Source organism: Typopeltis vanoorti, chromosome 7, assembly GCF_054136105.1.
Source record: "Typopeltis vanoorti isolate ZY-2024b chromosome 7, IOZ_Tvanoo_1.0, whole genome shotgun sequence".
Taxonomy (NCBI): domain Eukaryota; kingdom Metazoa; phylum Arthropoda; class Arachnida; order Uropygi; family Thelyphonidae; genus Typopeltis; species Typopeltis vanoorti.
In genome coordinates this window covers 19,973,334-19,992,777 of record NC_143555.1, presented here as the reverse complement: position 1 = coordinate 19,992,777, position 19,444 = coordinate 19,973,334, and the positions used below count along the sequence as shown (strand labels likewise).

The 19,444-nt window shown below is 34.5% G+C and overlaps 1 protein-coding gene across 3 annotated transcripts in view; it reads left to right on the top strand.

Moving 5' to 3' along the window:
• Positions 1-1,608: 1,608 nt before the first annotated feature.
• The window catches only part of LOC150104524 (neurotrimin-like), a 569,050-nt gene continuing 551,214 nt past the window's right edge, over positions 1,609-19,444 (top strand). The window contains exon 1 of one of the 3 annotated variants that reach the window (XM_090395720.1): positions 1,609-2,030. The gene's annotated coding sequence lies outside the window, so the exon portion shown is untranslated. The remainder of the gene's footprint in view (positions 2,031-19,444) is intronic. The other 2 variants (XM_090395721.1, XM_090395726.1) reach the window with 2 other exon arrangements.

The following is a 19,444-nucleotide window of genomic DNA, read 5'->3' as shown; positions in this document are numbered from 1 at the left end:
TTCTCCTTCCAACATATCGTAGTAGGTAAAATCTGTTAATAGCTTCGGCTATCTAAACACAACAACAATTTCAATTACCTATAGTGGAGGGGTGGGAAGAGGAGAAGAAATGTCGTGGGGTGACAACATACCCCAGATGAGCAGTGATGATGTCTAAAAAAGGGTGAGCAGTCTAGGGTTTAAGCAAACCAGGCTTTTCTCACGAAGATCTCATAATTAAATTTTAATTGAAACTACACACTACCTCACTTTTTTGATAAAATAAGTTCACCTATAAGACTTAGCTGTACTTCTCTTTCATGCGGATGATAATACAAAAAAATGGACACAGATATGACGACAGCTTGATGTTTATTCCTTGTTTACGCCAAAAACAATAGTTGTTCTTTGGTCTTAATGAATTAGCAATAAAAAAGAAAGGCTTAATTTTATTCATTTTACTTATTTGATTATTTCATTTCCTTGCCTTTGTTACGTGATATTTTTATTCGTATCCGTAAGAACTGATTTGCACTCTATAGCTATTATATTAATTCTTATACAATGGAATGCAACAGCAAACATTTAGAGGGAACATCATAATTTCATTTTGTATACGAAGTAAAAAAAAAAATAAATAAAACAAGCGTGTTTGTATAACGGTATACAGTACTCTTTCGTTTAATTAGTTTGAATGCTTCATGCTCTCTAGATGCACTGGAGATATGCGATGTACAATCTGCATTTTTTTTTTATTCTAAACACAGCAAGCGTTATTAGGAATTCTTCTAATGAAAGTACTAAAAGAGCTAATTCATTTTAATAAATTAAATTAATCACATAAAAAATCAAGCTTCGATGAACAAAAGTTCATGAATGTGTACCCTTTTGATTTAACAAAAAATTCTTTTTAGTTGTTTTATTCAATGTTAACAAGACTTCTTTCTTACACCTTTCTTATAATAAGCAACGTTTACTTTACCTGGAATGAAAGACTAAGGCACTAAAAATATCGCTTGTGGTGATAAGAAGAAAATAAAAAGTGCATAAATAGGATTTAAACGCACATGTAATCAAAATTAACATAAATAAATATCAAGTGATACCGTTCCAAATTCTGCTCAGTATGGCGGCATCACTATGAAACACACAGACACAGATAATTTTTATGTGATTCCCACTCATTTATTATTAATCGCTTTAGTTTTATGGTTTTGTTTCAAAAGATGGGTATTTTTAAGAATTTTTTAACTGTTCAAATTATTCAAATTTTATTTATATTTCCAGTATTTACTACAAATATATTTAATGCGTTAAAACACCTAAATAAAGTTGCATATCGCACACGCTAACTAGAAAAGGTTACTCTGCAATCTACATGTCTGCACGCGCTCTGTTATTAAAACTGAGCTCGTGCATTCATTCCAAGCAAATGTTGAGAAACCCGCACATGCGCTGTTGACTGGATGATAAATACTGAAGACAGTATTTATGAAAAACAAATTATTTAGTTATTGAGTAGACACGAAGTTATAAGTCGGAAGAGATTATTTAATTTCCTGTAGTAATTCTTGGTATTTCGTGATCACGGAAATTTAATTATTAACAGTTAGTTGAGTGCCGGTCTGGTTGGCCGAGTGATTAGCGTATCTGCTCTCCAGCCAAAAGGCTGCTCGAATCCCTTGTAGGCATTGATGTTTGTGATTGTATTCCACCTTCATACATTCATTCATCCAAGAGTAGCTACACTCTTCCAATATGGACTGGGTCATCATGGGAATAGTAGACCCGAAACCTCCCTCAGTGGAAGAGGCCTTCACACTACAGTGGATAGAAAAATTAGGCTCTTCATCATCAATTACCAGGTAGTTGAGTATTTGAACCAAAGTGGCGATAAGTAAAAGCGACCAACTATTTGGAACAGGTTTCAGAGAGTGTAAGCTTTCAGAGTACTAATGGAGGGGGGGGGGGAGACTGAATATCCCTAAATGTCCTAAAGTTCCAGGTCCACTTCTGTGTCGAATGCTGATTTAAAAAAATCTAATTCTCAGGTAATATTTTTCCTATTTTTATAATTATTATTATTTTACGAGTTTTTAACTGTAATATGACGAGTCTTGACTCCAGGAGATGTTTGTATAATAATAATAATATGAGTTTGCAGTTTATCACAACTTCTTTGTGCTAAAATCAAACATTTATATGCGCATGTCTCTGCATAATCATAACTTTTTGTTATGATTATGCAGAGACATGGGGTTGTGCATAATGATAACTTTTTGTTATGATTATGCACAACCGTTTAAACTGCGTTAATAACCGTCTAAACTACTAATAAATGCTACTCATTTATAATTATTATTGAATTTAAATGTCATAACGGAATGATATATAAAGACATAAAGGAACGATTTTATTTTTAACTCATTTATTTGTTTATCAAACGATACATAACTGACGTAGTGGTTGGAATTGTACAATGAGAAAGAAATTACACATTTTCCATTATAATGAAATTCTTGCTTAAAGCAGTAAGCAAAATAAAGCAAAACTTATTTTTGTTATTACTAATCTTGACGGTTGTTTATAGATGATTATGACTTACTGCTCTTAGTGACTGGCTTGTCACAATCAGTAAGATTCAAATGTTAATCTTAATTTTTATTTTTCCTTTGCTCGTGTAAAATTATAGTAAACGAAAATTTGTAGCGATGTTTCATAGCGAGGAAGGAACCTTAGTTGCTTTATTAATACAGTATTTAGAAAGTTTTAATATTTATTTTCAACAAATGTATGGTAAATCAGAAAATGCAAATATAAATGACTACTTTAGCGCGTTTAACCTCTCTTTCATAAAAAAAAATAAATTTATTGGGAAACTACAGTATATGTCAACTCTATACATCAAGTATGAATATTGTCCTTTAAATCTTTCCTGATTTTGTCGCAGCTTAGTATGGAATCAGTGGGTTTATTTTTAGTCACTTTAGTGGTATAGTATTATTTCAAAATGTAGGTACTTATTTAAATTTTATTCAAATGATACGATAGTTCAAATTTTATCTACATTTTACAAATTTATATTTCATATGTACTTGTATATGTATAGAGATAGGAATGTTTTGGGATTAGAAAGTATTGAGGAAATGCTCGTGAACTCTTGCTTGAAGGGAAACACATAATGAAAATGAATTTAGAAAGAATAGTATGAATAATGATTGAAATGAAAATTGTGGAGAAACAGACACAACAACGACCCGAAAATGTGCAGAGACCACATTAGAGAAGATTTAGAAAATAAAACTTGAGCTGAAATGTGTTCATGAAGACAGAATATGGAAGGATAGAAAGAAATGGACAGCTTCGATCTCACCTGACCTGTAATTTTTTTAAAGCGATTATTGTTGATAAGATATAAGAGAAGACTTTAAGAATGACATGCTCGAGTTTAAAACCCAGTTTCAGTCCTAATGGAATGAAGGCCAGCTTATTATTTCTTTCTTGCAGAGTGAGTCAAGAAAAGCAGTCCTTAATCAATTTTTATATTATTTTCAATAAGAAAAAAAATGAAAAGATAATATTCCGAGAATAAAGCATAATAGCCTAAAGAACCTGGTGCAACTATGTGATTTCTTCTTGAAGTCAACTTTTAATATAGCTTTCGTTCCTTGTTTTTCTTCTTTTTAGTCACGCTAATCGATCGTGCACGGCTTCTAATAATTCATCTTCCTTCCTGCCTACCGCCATGTTTGAAGAGTAATTCAAATGTACAGTAGAAACAGAAATTTATATCTTTTCCCCTCCAGTGAGACATGAGGAGAAAGAAAATGGTTATCAAACAAAGCTGTCGAGCCAAGAGAAAGAAACAACACCTGAGGGCCAATGCGATTTCAACTGTAGAGAGAGAGAGAGAGAGAGAGAGAGAGAGAGAGAGAGAGAGATCATAATTAAATGTTCTAATTTTCTAATGTATTCTTTTTGTACAATACAAGCTGCAGAGATGAGATTTTTAAGAACAATTAAAGGAAACAAATTGGACATTATAACAAATGAAGACATCAGAAAAGAACTAGATATTTCTAACATAAATGAAAAGATCTAGGAATATAGAGAGAAACAGAAAGATATCAGCTACCAAAAAATGTGGATCGGTATAGACCAAGGGGAAACAGAGAGAGACGAAGACCATCGACAAGATGAAAAGAGCAGTGAAGCCGGAAAAGAGGCAAATGCCTAATCCTTAGAGAGAAGAAGAAGGAGAATTTTGAAATGTGCTTCCTCTGAACCGGGTCAGAAATACATTAAAAGCTGTGACAGATCGGATCACCTGCTCAAAAATAAAAGACCACAGCATTTGGTGGTGAATACAAGAATTTTTTTCAAGCCGAATTTTAGAAATCATAAAAGAGATTTCTTTGAATTTCAAACCCCACAAAAATATTGTATAGAAAAACCATTTTATCAGAGATCATTTGAAGTTTCTAGTTCAAGCAGGATATTTTGGGTATTTGTGTCCGGAGATCTATATATATATTGCGTTAATATTGTATTTGGATTTTTGTTACCGCTGACTTCTAATACTGAATTAATGTTTCCGAATGTTCAAGGTTGCATGGAATTTCGGCAACACTCCAACCTTCCTTAACGAAGGCCGTAATGCCACCCCCTCTTTCATATTTTATACACCAGGTGTGGCGGTGAAAATTGATAATATAGTACGCATGCGACTCTGTATAATTTAAAGAAATTTCCGTTAGAATTACCTGACCTCTGTGTTAGTATGTTACGCCAGACATGGGCCCCATCCTACTATTTCCTATTCCCAAAATTAAAGAAACACTTGAAAAAACAAAGTTTATCACAGATGATGAAGTCATATCTGCAACTGAGAACTGGTTTGTGCAACAAGGGAAATATTTTTTTTTCTCAGAGGATTGCAAATGATGCACAGCGTTGCAATAAGTGTATAACACTTCGCTGGGAATATTTTGAATGATGTGTAATTTGTATGGTTCTACCACAATTCCTTCATGATGATGATTATCACAACTTTTCCACACACTCTCGTATAGCCGTTGCTGCATATTGCATCTTCTTCAGTGGCTCAGCGCACCTATTACAGGTCATCATTAGGTGTTTTGATGTGACCTGATCGCTTTCTGAAAGTTCTTTTCTCTTTCCTGGAACGAAGTATTTTTTTTTTGTGTGTGTGTGGGGGGGGGAGGATTCCTGGTCTCTTTCTTCAGCTGTAGCAGTGGTCGCTAATCCTTTTGCCAGGAGCCGGTAATATCAGGCCTAGTTATTGTCTCGCGTTGAATATAAGGTCCACAAGGATTCTTAGGGAAGCATATGAAGTTAGGTTCTTCATACTGTGTGGAAGAATTTAGTGGGCCTGGTACATAGAATGGATGGGTTGCTTTTCCGTATGCATTATTATAATTAATAGTAATGTATGCTGAGATCGTATCTGATATGGAATTATTACTGTTGTTCAGTATTTCCTGGAAAAGTAGTGTCTTAGCATCAAAGTGTAATATCTAAGATTTGTTATAGTCAGAAGTCAATTGTTGGTATATATTGAAAGATGACAAAGAGGCAGGGCCGAATTACCATAGAAGCCCTAAGCACTTAAATCATTTTGGTGCCCCATATATATGTAATTCAAAATATAAACAATAATAAACCATAAAATAAATTTTTATTTTTCAAAATGAAACAAAACTTATAGGAAGATGGAAAATAATGTTTATTTTTGTATACTTCAACTTTATTTAGATTTTAAAAGTTTTCTCCTACTTTTTTAATTGCAAAGTCTTTGATCAGATCCTCAAAATTAATCTTACGTAACACATCTGCTTCTATACTTAGTAGAGATAAGCCATTCAACCTGCCTTGTTGCATAATTGTTCTGATGGGATTTTTAATATAATTCAACTGAGAAAATGAAAGCTCAGCTGAGCAATTTGTGACCATTAATGTTAAAAATATACGAAAGGCAATGTCTACATTTGGAAAGGCACACTCAATATTGTCTTCTACAATTATTTTATAAAGTTCAGCATGATTGAATCTTGTTTTTGCATTTTGTTTGTTGCACTGAACTTATGGCGCATATATGAGTGAAACTGCTGAAGCTCAGCTGAGAAATTAGTGTTCAAGTCCTCTGGGTAAGCATCAATCAGCTTTTGACAACGCTGAGAATATCTTTCAATTTCAGAAGATGATGAAGTCACTGAAGTAGCATTATGTGGCACATCACTTTGAAAAGAAAATCTCTATAATATTTCTTTGTATATCTCTCCTCTTCTTCTCATCTCAGTTTCATGTTTGTCAACAATTGTGTAAAAGGTGATGACACGAAATTTATCTCTGGCATTCAGATATACTTCTGGAGCATCTCCGTCATTGGGTACCTTCTTTCTGATACGTTTGGGAGTTTGAGCTGCCTTGTAATCAACATCTGGTAGCACTTCCTTTGTAACTGCTTCATATCTTTCAAATTCATTTCGTGAAGTGCACGATTGGTCAGCTAATGATCCATACAGATCTGCGCATGTTTTTAAGTTTACATCCTCATTCTGTAGAACTTGGCTTACTCTATGAAAGTTTTGCAAACTCTCATCCCAAATATTCAACATAAAAACGAATTCTAGCTCTTCCATCTTATTTGCAATATTATCTGCTTCTCTTCTAGTGTCTCCCTTTTGTGACTGGTCTTCGGCTATACAGACTAACGCTTCTAAACTTTGAAGTAAAGATTTCAAAATTGCTGCTGTTTCCATAGCATGTGCCTCCCATCTGGTATCAGAGAGGGATTTTAAGACATTTTCATTTCTTACAACCTTTAAGAATTGTCCACCGGCTGGTTGAGGCTGAAAAAAAAGGTATAGAGCAACCGCACTGTAGAGAAGAAATTAACCGCCTCTTGACAGCAGTCAACAGCACTTTGGCCTATCCAAGATTAAAAAGCGTTCAAAAGGCTGTCCACCTTTTAAGTACAACACTTAACTGGTCGATATGTGACTGATCCACTTTTGAATTAACTGACAAACTAAAATAACCAGAAGATTTTACTTCATCAACAATAAGCATGTGGACCTTTTGAGCCATCAGTTGAATCAGTTCCTCACAGGTGGCTTTGGACAGATAAGAAGGATTTCCTTTGCCAGAATTTCCATATTTCACAATGTGACCTGCTAAAAATGGATCAAACTGACTTGTGAGCTCAAGCAGCCCTAAAAAGTTCCCATTTTGCAATGATCCAAACCTTTCTTCTGTTCCTCGAAAAGCCAAGCCACGTTCAGCTAACGTACGAATAACAGCTATGACACGCCTCAGGACATGTTCCCAGTAATCGCACTCTTCATGAATTTGTTTTTCCAACTGTTGTCCCAACCTTACACCTTGTCTGCGAGTTAAGTATGTTAGCATAGAGTCTCGGTGAGTAGTACGTTTTTCATGTTGATCAATTACAATAGTATTTCGCCAGTCACTGAACTCTTCTCTTGTAACAGAATGTGAGAAATTTTTAGGAGCATACAGTTTACAAACAAAACAATAAACTGACCCCTTTGGTGAATACAATAACTACTCTCTCTTGTATTCCTCCCCATTGGCTTTTGTCCCAACAAAAAGTTTCTGCGAACAGTATCTTACTGATTTGCCACTAGTGAAATGTCGGTAAGACTTGTCAAATGGCCCATTGTGGTGTTGACAGTCACTGGGTCCACAAGCAGTCCAGTAAGCCACATCATCAGCAGGAAATCAAGCCACAACCCAGGATCCTTTGCTATATTTACTTCATCTTTTGCAGACTGAATCATTTCACCACCATCACGTGGCCCACTAAACTTTCATTTTCAGCAATTATTTCAACCTCAGAATGTTTTGCAAAGCAACTTGCATCAACAGTTGCAGTAGAGATATCAAGAGAATTTACAGACAAAGTGAGGTCAGTAAATAAGTAAAGTAAGACATGTGCTAGATGAACCTGCTTGTGACACCTTGATGATTCCAACATCATCATATTTTGATTTTGAAATGATCAAAGTGGTATTTGTGTCCACCTCTGATGACGGAGATTGGCTCTGATCAGGAATTGGTATATAATGTTGTGGAACTTGTGTGAAGAAATCAGTCAGCTTTGCAGTCTTGGAATCTAATTCCAAAGTCTCCTCTTGTTTCTTTTTTGATAGTGTTCGCTTTTGTGCACCACTTAACTGAACACGTTTCATCTTGGTTCTTGGGATCTGTTAAATACAGAAATAAAAAGATTATTTTGTTGAATATTAGATGGCAATCAACAGTTACACATATCACAAGCAAAATCATACGAACAATTTAATTTTCGGCTTACAGCCGAATCTTGTGCTTTCGTGCTTTAATTAACTCTAATTTTACCGGAGTCGCACTTCTGCGACAGCTAGGCCTTTTACCGAAGGCGCGTTTCTGAGACAACCACGTGATTTGTTTTATATTTGCTTCTGGAGCCTTTTATAAGACATAATTTATTAAAACAAGACCTAAAACAGACAGGAAAATAAAAAAGAAAATGGTTAGGTTAATTATTAACAATTACCTCATTTGACGCAATGGTAGTGCCAGAAAGCGTCGTGAGCGATAATACGGTAAACGAACCTTCATGCACGTGGTTAGAGTTTTATTAGGCCTTCTACACGTCATTATTTATTGAAATAAAGTAGGTAACAGTAAAAAAAAGATAAAAACAATGAAAAACTAATTAAAAGTTAATTTAAATTAAATTCGTCATCTAAAGCAGAAATTCTGTGGTGCCCCCTTTCCATGATGCCCTAAGCACGTGCTTAGGGCATCATGGAAAGAGGACACCATAGAATTGCTTAATGGTTAATCCAGCGCTGCAAAGAGGGGGTTCTACTTTGTCATTTCTGAGCTGTTGTTGGCATCTGCCTGTTTTGTAAACAGGCTAGCTCAGACGTTTAGTTTAGTTTTTATTGAGTATTATGATGCAGAATCGTAGCAAACTATATCACATATCAATGTAGACTTGCCTAGGGATTTATAGATGCTTTTCTTGGTATTTGAAGGTAATATCTTGTATTTCTTGTAAGTATTTCATAGAGAAAAAGAGATAAAATTAAAAACATATGGAATCTAAAACTTATGGAAACTATAATCTGCAAACTTTTTACGGATTATAGGCCTGATAAAAAGAACACTCAATCCAAATATAGTACAAAAAGAAACATGCTTGAAAATATACAGTACATTACAGTACCTACATTATTATTATTATTATTATTATTATTATTATTGTTGTTGTTATTATTATTATTATTAAGAAAGACCTCCAGGGAGTCAGAGACTCATCGAGGGAGGCCACATACTACATACACCAGCTATCATACTTATTCTTGAATTCATTCACACTGCTTGCACTCACAACATCCGATGGCAATCCATTCCAATCACGCACCACTCTCTGAGAGAAAAATCTAGCCCTTACACCCTTCTTGGCAGCCTTCATTCTCAGCTTCCAAGGATGCCCACTCGTTCTTTCCCCACCCTCCATAAATTGAAAAATCCCATCAATTGAAATCCTGTATAACCCTTTCAGCAGTTTGTAAGGCTCAATCATATCACCCCTTTTTCTCCTGTTTGCTAGTGTCTGCAATATACAAATTCTCAACCTGTCTTCATAATCAGTATTCCACAATCCTGATATCATTTTTAACACTCTCCTTTGTACTCTCTCCAATATATCCGAATCACAACGGAAACCAGGGAACCAGACCTGCGCCCAGTAGTTGAAGTGAGGCCTTATCAAGGCCTTGTAAAGAAGCAAAATTACTTCCTTATCTTTACAAAATTACATCGTTATCTTTCTTTCAAAATTCCAATTATCTTTTGAATTGTATTTGCAATCTTTGCCACATGGCCCCTGAACTACAACTTCCGATCTATTAACACTCCAAGATCCCTGCCCTCATCAGTTTCTTCTAGCCGAATCCCACCAATATAATACGACATTGAATAGGTAATCATGCCGAAGTGAATGACTTTACATTTACTGACACCCATTTTCCCCACAATTCCAGCTTATTCAAATCATTCTGCAAGGACTGCATATCAGCAGCATTCATTATTACCCTGCCTATCATTGCATCATCAGAAAATAACTGTATGCCGCTTGTCAAATCCTTCCCAATATCATTAATGTAAAGAATGAATAACAGTGGACCAAGCACTGATCTTTGTGGTACACTACTTGTTACCTTAAACCTTGCAGACTCAGATCCCCGTATACCACTTTTTGATATCTGTTAGTCAGCCATCCTCTTATCCATGCTAATGTTGTATAACCCAAACCCATTTTCTCCAATTTATGCAGCAGTCTGTCATGTTGTATTCTGTCAAAAGCCTTGGCGAAATTAAGTATCATGGTGTATCCATTCCCCTTGTCTAGTTCAATGGTAAAATGTGAGTAAGTTGCTAAAACATGACCTTCCCTTAGTAAACCTGTGTTGTTCATTGCAAAGTAGAGATTCACTGTCAACCCATTTCTGAATGCGGGTCCTAACTAATTTTTCTAAAATATTCACCACCACTCCAGATACTAATTGGTCGATAGTTTGATACACTGGTCTTTGCACCACCCTAATGCAATGGAATTACCATACATTCCTTCCATTCCTGCGGAATCTTCCCTGTTCTGAGACTCATATTAAATATATCCTGGTCAAAGGAATGATCAATTCAGCTGAACACTCTTTTAACACACATGCTGATATTCCGTCAGTCCCTATTGCAGAATTCTTTTTCCGTTTGTGCAACAGCTCTAATACCTCGGCCTCACACACACCTGCGTGTCTTCATCTAGTGATAGCTTTAACGAAATGGGCACTCATTAACTGAACAACCTCTTCTGCATCAGTAACCCTCACTCCATCTGGATGTAGAAGAGTTATTCTTTCATATTCATTCTTTCTTTTATTTGCAGCATATCGATACAATTCTTGTGGGTTGTCTTTAGCGCGCAGAGCCAGTTTCTTTTCATAATCAGACTTTGCTTTCCGTACAATAGTTGTGACTATTCTAGCCTGCTGCTTATAACGTTCATAACGGACGCTATCCTTATGTAAACGGTATTGCTTCCACTTCGTCCTTTTCTTACGAATCTCTTGCTTAATAAGATTACACATCCATTTAACTCCTACTCTATTTATTCTTCGAACTCTGGAAGAATAAATAGAGTAGAATTATATGGCAGTGAAAGTTGAGCAATAAACAAAGAAGATAAACAAAGTATAAAACATGTAAAATCAGATTCATGAGAAGAACTGCAAAATGTACATCATTAGACCAAAAAAGGAACAAAGACATTTTAGGAGAACTAAAATCGAAATCAATAGAAGAACAACTAAACAATTATAATAATGGATATTTCATTTTAAATAATGATATCTGTGTATATGTGTATACAATTTATACATGTGTGTGTGTGTGTGTGTGTGTGTGTGTGTGTGTGTGTGTGTGTGTGTGTGTGTGTGTGTGTGTGCGCGTGCGTGTGCGTGCGTGCCATTGCATACTGCAGTCAAAGTGCGCCTTAATATTTGAGCTTTCTAACTTCCTGGATTATTGAGTAAGGATAGGTGTTTTGTTTTTCTTTGGACAATGAATGCCACATTTAATCTCAGTTCTATTACTGCAGGTGCGATTTATTTTTGTAATGTTGGTTATGTTTTTCAGGAAGTCTTCAAATCAGTTGTAAAGATTTTCTCTTATGCCTACCGCTTCAAGATTTTTAAAAATAATTGTGTGCTCTGTCGTATCAAAACCCTTAGAAAAGTTCAGAGGAAAATGCTAACATAAAGTAATTTTTAACTAGCGATGAGCTGATTATGTCACAAAGATCTTCCGATAAGATAGTGGTTTCTTTATTTTTACGAAATCCGTATTGAATGTGTTGGATATCATTTCGAATTTCTCTAGATATTTGGAATATTTTTCATTCATTATTCTTTCCATGATTTTTTCTATTACTGAGAGCGATGATACTGACATGTAGTTGTTAATGTATCAAAGTTTCCTTTTTTGTATAGTGGAGTTATCACCGTTTTTGTTCTGGCGGTATTTTACAGTTCTGAAAAATTAAGTTTAACAATTTTAGTGTACCTGGAGATAGGACGGAGTAGTGCAGCTCGATATTCCTTGGTAGTATTTGATCAAATCCAGGGGATTTTTTAAAGTTGATTTTTGAGATAACCGTGTTCAAATATTTTTTTGTGTTATCTGGGGGAACCAAAGAGTCTTATTTTGTGTCTGGATAGTGTTGGTGATTGGCTCTAGGACCGGGTATAGTTCACCTCAAATTTCTAATTTGTTCCTTGAAAGTATTATTAAATTTGTCCGCTAGTTGCTTTTTACTTAAATCGTTTGGCAAGAAGGGTGAGGCAGGAAGAGGTGGTATTTTAGTGAGTGCTTTGTTTATTGTTTTCCATGTTCCTTTATTTTTTCCTTCATTTAATTTAATTTATTGGTGTAATAATTTCGTTTAATTTGGCGCATTTCTGAATGGGTTTGTTTCTGTATTCTATATATTCGCTTTTAAAGCTCTGCTTGCATGGATTTCTTTTAAGGTAGTGCCATAAAAGGTCTTTTTTGTATATTTTAAGTAATATAGCTGTCTTTCGCATATGCAGGTGAATCCCTGCTTGTTGTAATCTTTTTCTGGGTAGCTTTCTTGTATATACGACGCATCGATTTGACGTAAATGTCATAAAATAATAATAATATAAATACGACAAACAAACAGTATGAACTGATTTGTGATAAAATAACGATAACGTCACTTAGCGTGTAACAGCCTAATAATAACAGCAGCATTGTATGAAACTTTGTGCTTTTTAACTTTTCCATCCCATCCGTCTTTTAGGACTGGTAGAGTGTTCTGATTAGGGATCACTGCGAATTAATGCAGCCTGCACGCCATTCCTGCTGCCCCCCCCCTAAGTGTGCCTCTTTTGAGGGAGAAAATAAACCCAACATCCGTAGGAGACCGGCGAACTAACATTCGATTGAAAATATGTGATAAATATTCCTCACGTTATAGACGAGATTCGAACCCCTATCTTTCCAGTCAAAGAGTTTGTTTATTCCAACGCAGGCTCGTCTGAGGTCTGAAATGATAAATCTTCGCTTTTGTATTAAATATTTTGAAATTCCTCTTCAAAGAAGGTGATCATTTGGTAACAGATAATTCTAATGCAACCGAAAAACAGCTGCTCGTCCACATGTTACAACTTGTAGAGATACAAACAACAGTATTATATCACAACGTTTGGTATATAAGGCGTGATGAAAATGTTTTCACATCTATTTTTTTTTTAAGTCAAGGAATTCATTTGCTCTTCCATACCGTCCCCTTTCAAGCAAATCCCACGAAATGATACACTGAACGTTATTTAATTTTCTCAATTACAAGCTTCTCAAACTTTAGTATTAAAGATTAGATAACAGGAGTGTGGAACACGTAATGTTTAATATGAGATATTTTCTTCGAAAAAAATAAAGTAAAAGACTTTTTTTAATATGTGAGTACCAATAAAAGGAGAAGGAACAAAACATCGATCTTGTCAAACTGGAAAAACATATTGTCATAGCTTGTACAGCAGCATGCGCAAGACTTTTATTCTTTCAGCTAGTGAAGCAAGAATAGTACGTTACATATGGTTGCACATTTCACATAAATAAAATTATTTTATATCCTGTTATTAATTCATTCTTATAGTAATTCCATGGACTGTCAATTAGGAGTGCTATTTTTTGAAAAACTAATTCTGCATGAAAGTGGTCTGTTACAACAAAACATCCTGACTATTATTTTAAACTAAACTAAACTATTATTCATTCATGAGAATTCAAAAAGTTGTTCCAATGAGTAAGTAAAGCAGATAGCAGAAACTATCTTGCATTTTCGGCTTACAGGAGAATAGGGGATGTGCTAAAGATGGTTCGAGAGAACTGACAGTTTGCGAGGGTTCGCTGTACTTACAATTCAAATTTATGAGGCTTCACCGGAAATGCTTATCACGCATCGACCCGTGCTTTTTGTACTCCGTACTCCGAGGTGAGATTTGAATATCCCGTTTGCCTATACCGAGGATTGCGTGCCTGATTCCTCATTAGGATCATGAACAATCACAAGATATCAGTAAAGTGAAAGGATAGTTCGAATAGTACTATCACACCCCTGCAAAAGAATATAGAACGGTTGCTTTTGTTCACATTTATCAACTTTTTATTGTAATACAGTTATGTTTAAATAGATATAAATTCAAGACGTCATTAAAGACAGAACGATATACAGTGCAGTTTGCTTGTAAATTAAATGGCGTTAGCGAATTTATATTTATTTCTTTTGTAGAACTGGAGATGGTGGTAGATGTCTGTGGCATTTTACTACTACTACTAAATTTATAAACCGTCGGTAAAATATTAAACCAGTGACCAATGATAGCGACAGTACGAGAGGGAGGAATAGTTACCAACCACCACTTATGTTATCAAAAATTAGGACGAAAAGGTTGTTTCACGTTTGGAGAAGGAAATTGTGTTTGATTAATTAAATAGAAGATAAAATTAAAAAATAACAGTCACTTGTTAAATGATTGCATAAAGATTTGTTATTAATACTAAATTTATCGACATTTAATTAGAAGATAAAACTTGAAAAAATTAAATGAAATTGAATTATTATATACATTTTATTTGCTATTTGAATGAATCGTATTATTAATATATTAAAGTTTTACCTGAATTCCTTTGAAGTAACGTTTCATTAAACGCTAGGAGGCTCTCAGAAACACTGTTATACGTGCGAATTGTGTCGCTATTGTAGGATATACGCTAACGACTAGGCCAGCCGACCTGGCTGGCAGAGTAGTTAGCGCATCTGCTCTCTAGTCAAAAGACTGTGGATTCCAGTCCCGCCGTGGGCATGGATGTTTGTGATTGTCTGTGGAAAAACTAGTGGTGGTGGTCATTGGTAGATGGCGTTGGTAGTTACGGTCATTTGGTGGATTGGTGGTGAGACAGAGCTGTAGAGCAGGTGCCCTCCCTCGATGAGACTTTGGACTCCCTGGAGGCGTCAAATAATAAAATAATAATATTATTATTCGGCGATCCTTAAGTTGTCGCATTTTAGCCCATTGATGTAGAATCCTTACTCCCACAAATTCAAGTATTTATTCCCATAGTTCAGATAACGCGAACACGAAAATCACATTATTTCAAATAGTTATAATAGTTAGTGTTGGCAACATGAAATGGCGCAGTAGCCTATTCTTGATCCCATGAAGCTTAGTCATTGATAGTCGCGACCTTAACTACCAGTAGTGATTAATGATGGCAACTGCTTAACAATTTCAAAAATTTAGGGCTCCAAGTATGTCGCCTACTCCCTTTTAAGGAACAAAACGTTTTTTATTAAATAACATGCAAAAAAAAAACTTGTTGAATTTTTTTGTTGTTGATTTTTTATGAAAATGCATTCAATATATTTATTTACTTATTAAGGAATATAAATGTATTAAATCTTAATATAAACTAACTATTATGTTTTGTATGTATTTTATTGATTTTACTTATTTCAAGGCACAGAGAGGTACAATTAAATATAAATCAGAAGATACATATTAAACAGTATATGTAGAATGTTAAGATGATACATGGGGAAACAGGTTTGAATAATGTAGCTGTATTTGAAGAAGAATTCAGTGAGTATTTGACAAATGTAATGTGGTTCATTGGAGAAACTTTGCTTTGAAAGAAAGATTTACCTAATCATATAACACGCAAAGTAAAAGCAATTGTTGTTTAAATATCAAGTGGCAGTTGATGAGGTTGGAGGTAAGGAAGATATGTCTCCCTCAGTAGTAAATAGGGGTGTGTGAGGGTTAATTAAACCACTTTTGATCACATTTACTTCAATTAATCGCTGAGATTGGAAAGGAGGAAACTTTGTAAGTGTTATTCCCATCGATAAATGTGGCTCATCACGAAAAGTAGTGATCTATATCCCTGTAAATCGTTTGGTAATCGGAAAATTAAGGGATCTACACTATGAATTGTCGGAACATCCACCCTATTCCCCCACATTTGGCTCTTATCCCAAAACTAAAACTCTTCCTCGCTGGTCAGCGTTTTTCTTCGAATCAAGAGGTGATTGCAGCTGTAGAGGGATATTTTGCTGATCTTACTGAGAACCACTACAGGGATGGGACAATATCGCTGGAGCATCGCTGGAATAAATGTATTATGTTGAAAAATAAAAATAATTTTGAAATTATAAATTCTTTCTTTCATTGTTAGGCCGAGAACTTTTCAGGCCACCCTCGTAAGCAACTTATATTATTTTTCAGTTCTTATTTAACCAAGAATTAGCAATTTAGAGTTGCTCGCGCAATGTCAGTCCGACTAGGTTGGATGAGATTGTGTTCACTTACCATACGATACCATAATGCACAGCATACTGCTTTTCTCGAACTAGGTGAAATCTAAACAGTCTCTTCCCATTTCAAATTTATTTTTAAACAACGACAAAGAAAAGCCACTCAGATATAAATAGATCCTCTTCTTCTTCCTCCTCTCCAGGCTTATAGGCCAAGTGGCCTGTTCCGGACTCAATTCCATCTTTTTAAGGGTCTTTCTCTGCATCGAGTACCTTTTGGGCGGTAATTTAGAATTTGTTTAGGTATTCTGCTTCTATTCATTCTCAGTATGTGTTCTTTCCATTTTTCTCTATAGCAAATAACTGTTTCATTTGGGGAGGTTGTAATTCCAAGTTTTTTTCTGATTTGGCTGCTTTTCATTTTGTCCATTATTGTGAATCCTTCAGTTCTTCGCAGAAATTTCATTCCGGATGATTCAATTCTTCTTTCATCTGCTTTTTTTATTGTCCATATCTCACTGCCATAAAGTAAGGTTGGAGCTACTGTATTGTAGATTCTTATTCGTGTGTGTTTTTGTACATAATTGGGTTTAAAAATTTTATTTATAATGCCTGTTACTTTTAAAAAGTTTGATACCTTTGGTTCTATATCAGCTTCATTTTCATATGACATTGTGCAACCTAAATATTTGAATGTATTTACTTGCTCTATTATTTTATTGTTTATTACTGTTTTGCTTCTTATTGTATGAGCACCTTTGTAGGCCATGACTTTTGTTTTGTCGGTTGATATTTCCATACCATATGTTTTTATCAGATTATTTAGACACCATAATGATTTTTGTAGTTCATCTTCATTATTTCCAAGGATTATTTGGTCATCAGCAAAATGAAGAGTAGCTAATCTGGTGTTACGGTTTATCTTGAATCCTCCTTCCTTAGTTATCTTCGATTCTTTTATGATTTTATTTATGTATATATTAAATAAAACCGGTGAGAGAGGGCAACCCTGACGTACTCCTCGATTTATTGGTTTCCAGCTTGATGTTGAATTATTGTACTTTACAGAAATTTTATTATCTTGATATATATTATATAAGGCTCTAAAGAGTTGGTTTGGTATTTCATATTCTTCTAGGATTTCCCATAGTTTTTCTCTGATAATTTTATCAAATGCTTTGGTGTAATCTATAAAAGCTATGTGTGTTTCTATGTTCATTTCTCTGTGTTTTTCAATTAATAATTTTAACGTAAATGCAGAGTCTATGCAAGACCTGCCTTTTCTGAATCCATTTTGTTCTTCTATTAATTTTGGGTCTATTAATCTTAGCATATAAATTTAAATACATTTAAATTTATATGCTAAGATTTTTTCATATACTTTATAACAGGTACTAAGTAAGCTGATTCCACGATAATTGTTACAATCAGATTTGTGTCCTTTTTTGTAGATGGGGATAACTATTGCTTTGGTCCAATCTTGTGGGCATTTTCCTTCTTTCCAGATCATATTATAAAAGTTAAGTAACCTGAGTGAGAATTCAAGTCCTACATATTTGATAAGTTCTAAGTTTATATTATCTTCTCCTGGAGCCTTTCCTGTTTTGCTTTGGTTTTGGTTTTGGTTTAATGCTTCTGTTAATTCTTCTAGAGTGATGTTTTCCAAGTTATCAGAGACGTTTACAAAGGGAAGTTTTCTGTTTTGAACGTTTTCATCATACCATAGATCTTGTTAGTAATTTTGCCATGTTTCTATTTTAATGGTATTAATAACTGCTTTTTCTCTAGTTTCATTGCTTAGATCTTTGAGGATTTTATATGCATTAGGTCTTTTGAGCGTACAGTCTCTCTCTAATTTTGTTACAAAATTGTTCCATCTGTTTCTGTTTATTCTCCTGCATGCTGCTTTTGCTATTGCTTTTTTTTTCTGCTGTATTCGATTTTTATTCTACTGTTTTTAGGTTGAGCCAGTTTTTATATGCTTTTTTTTTCTTTTCTTCAATAATGCATTTAAGTTCATCATCCCAATCCCTAAGGCCTTTTTTTCTTTTCCACTTTTTCTTTTTTCCTAAACTTTCTTTTGCAGCTTTTGTCATTATGGTTTTTAGGTTTGATCATTCTTCTTCTTCTATGTTCTGATTTTGTTTTATACTTGTCATCCAGTTCTTTATTCTTTTTTGGTACACGTCTTTAATACTACTGTCGTCCAAAAGTCTAACTTTGAAAGATTCAAAATTTATATTTTCCTTATGCTTTTTTGTTGTTTTTCATCTTGGTTCCCATTTTATTTTTCCAATTAAAAGGTAATGATCTGATTCTATTTCAGATCCTCTGTATACTCTTGTATCTATTATCATTTCTGACATTTTGATATTGCTGATAATGTAATCAATAATGCTTCTTGTGTCTCTTGCTTCCCAGGTGTATCTGTGGATGTCTTTATGTTTGAAAAAGGTGTTCATTATTTTAAGATTATTGCTTATAGTAAAATCTCTTAATCTATTTCCATTTCTATTACAGTTAAGTTCTCCGATAGGTCCTATGGTTGGTTTATATGGTTTATTGCCAATTGTTGCGTTGAGATCTATTACCAAAATGTGATCCTTAGGATTGGTCTTATTTAATATGTTCCGCAGTTGGATGTAGAAGTTTTCTGAGTCCTCTTCTTTTCCTTCTTCAGGTGCATAAGTTCCAATTACTGTCATATAGCCTCTGTCTATTTTAATTCTCATTTCTAGTATTCTATCGCTCCAAAGGTTGTAATGGATAATACTATTTATAAGAGATTTATGTAAAAAGATCATTACACCAGATTTAGCTCTCTCTTCTGCATTTACCCCACTGTATATATAGATATAATTTTCAGTTTCGTCTGATCCTCTCTGCTTTTTTTATAGATTCTGTAATTACTGCTATTTTTACATTTCTTTCTTCTAGTGCTTGGTCCAGTTCTATGATTTTGTGGTGGATACCTCTCACATTCCAGGTGACTATATTCCAATAGGTGTATTTCTGCTTTTTTTTGTTTTCGGTAAT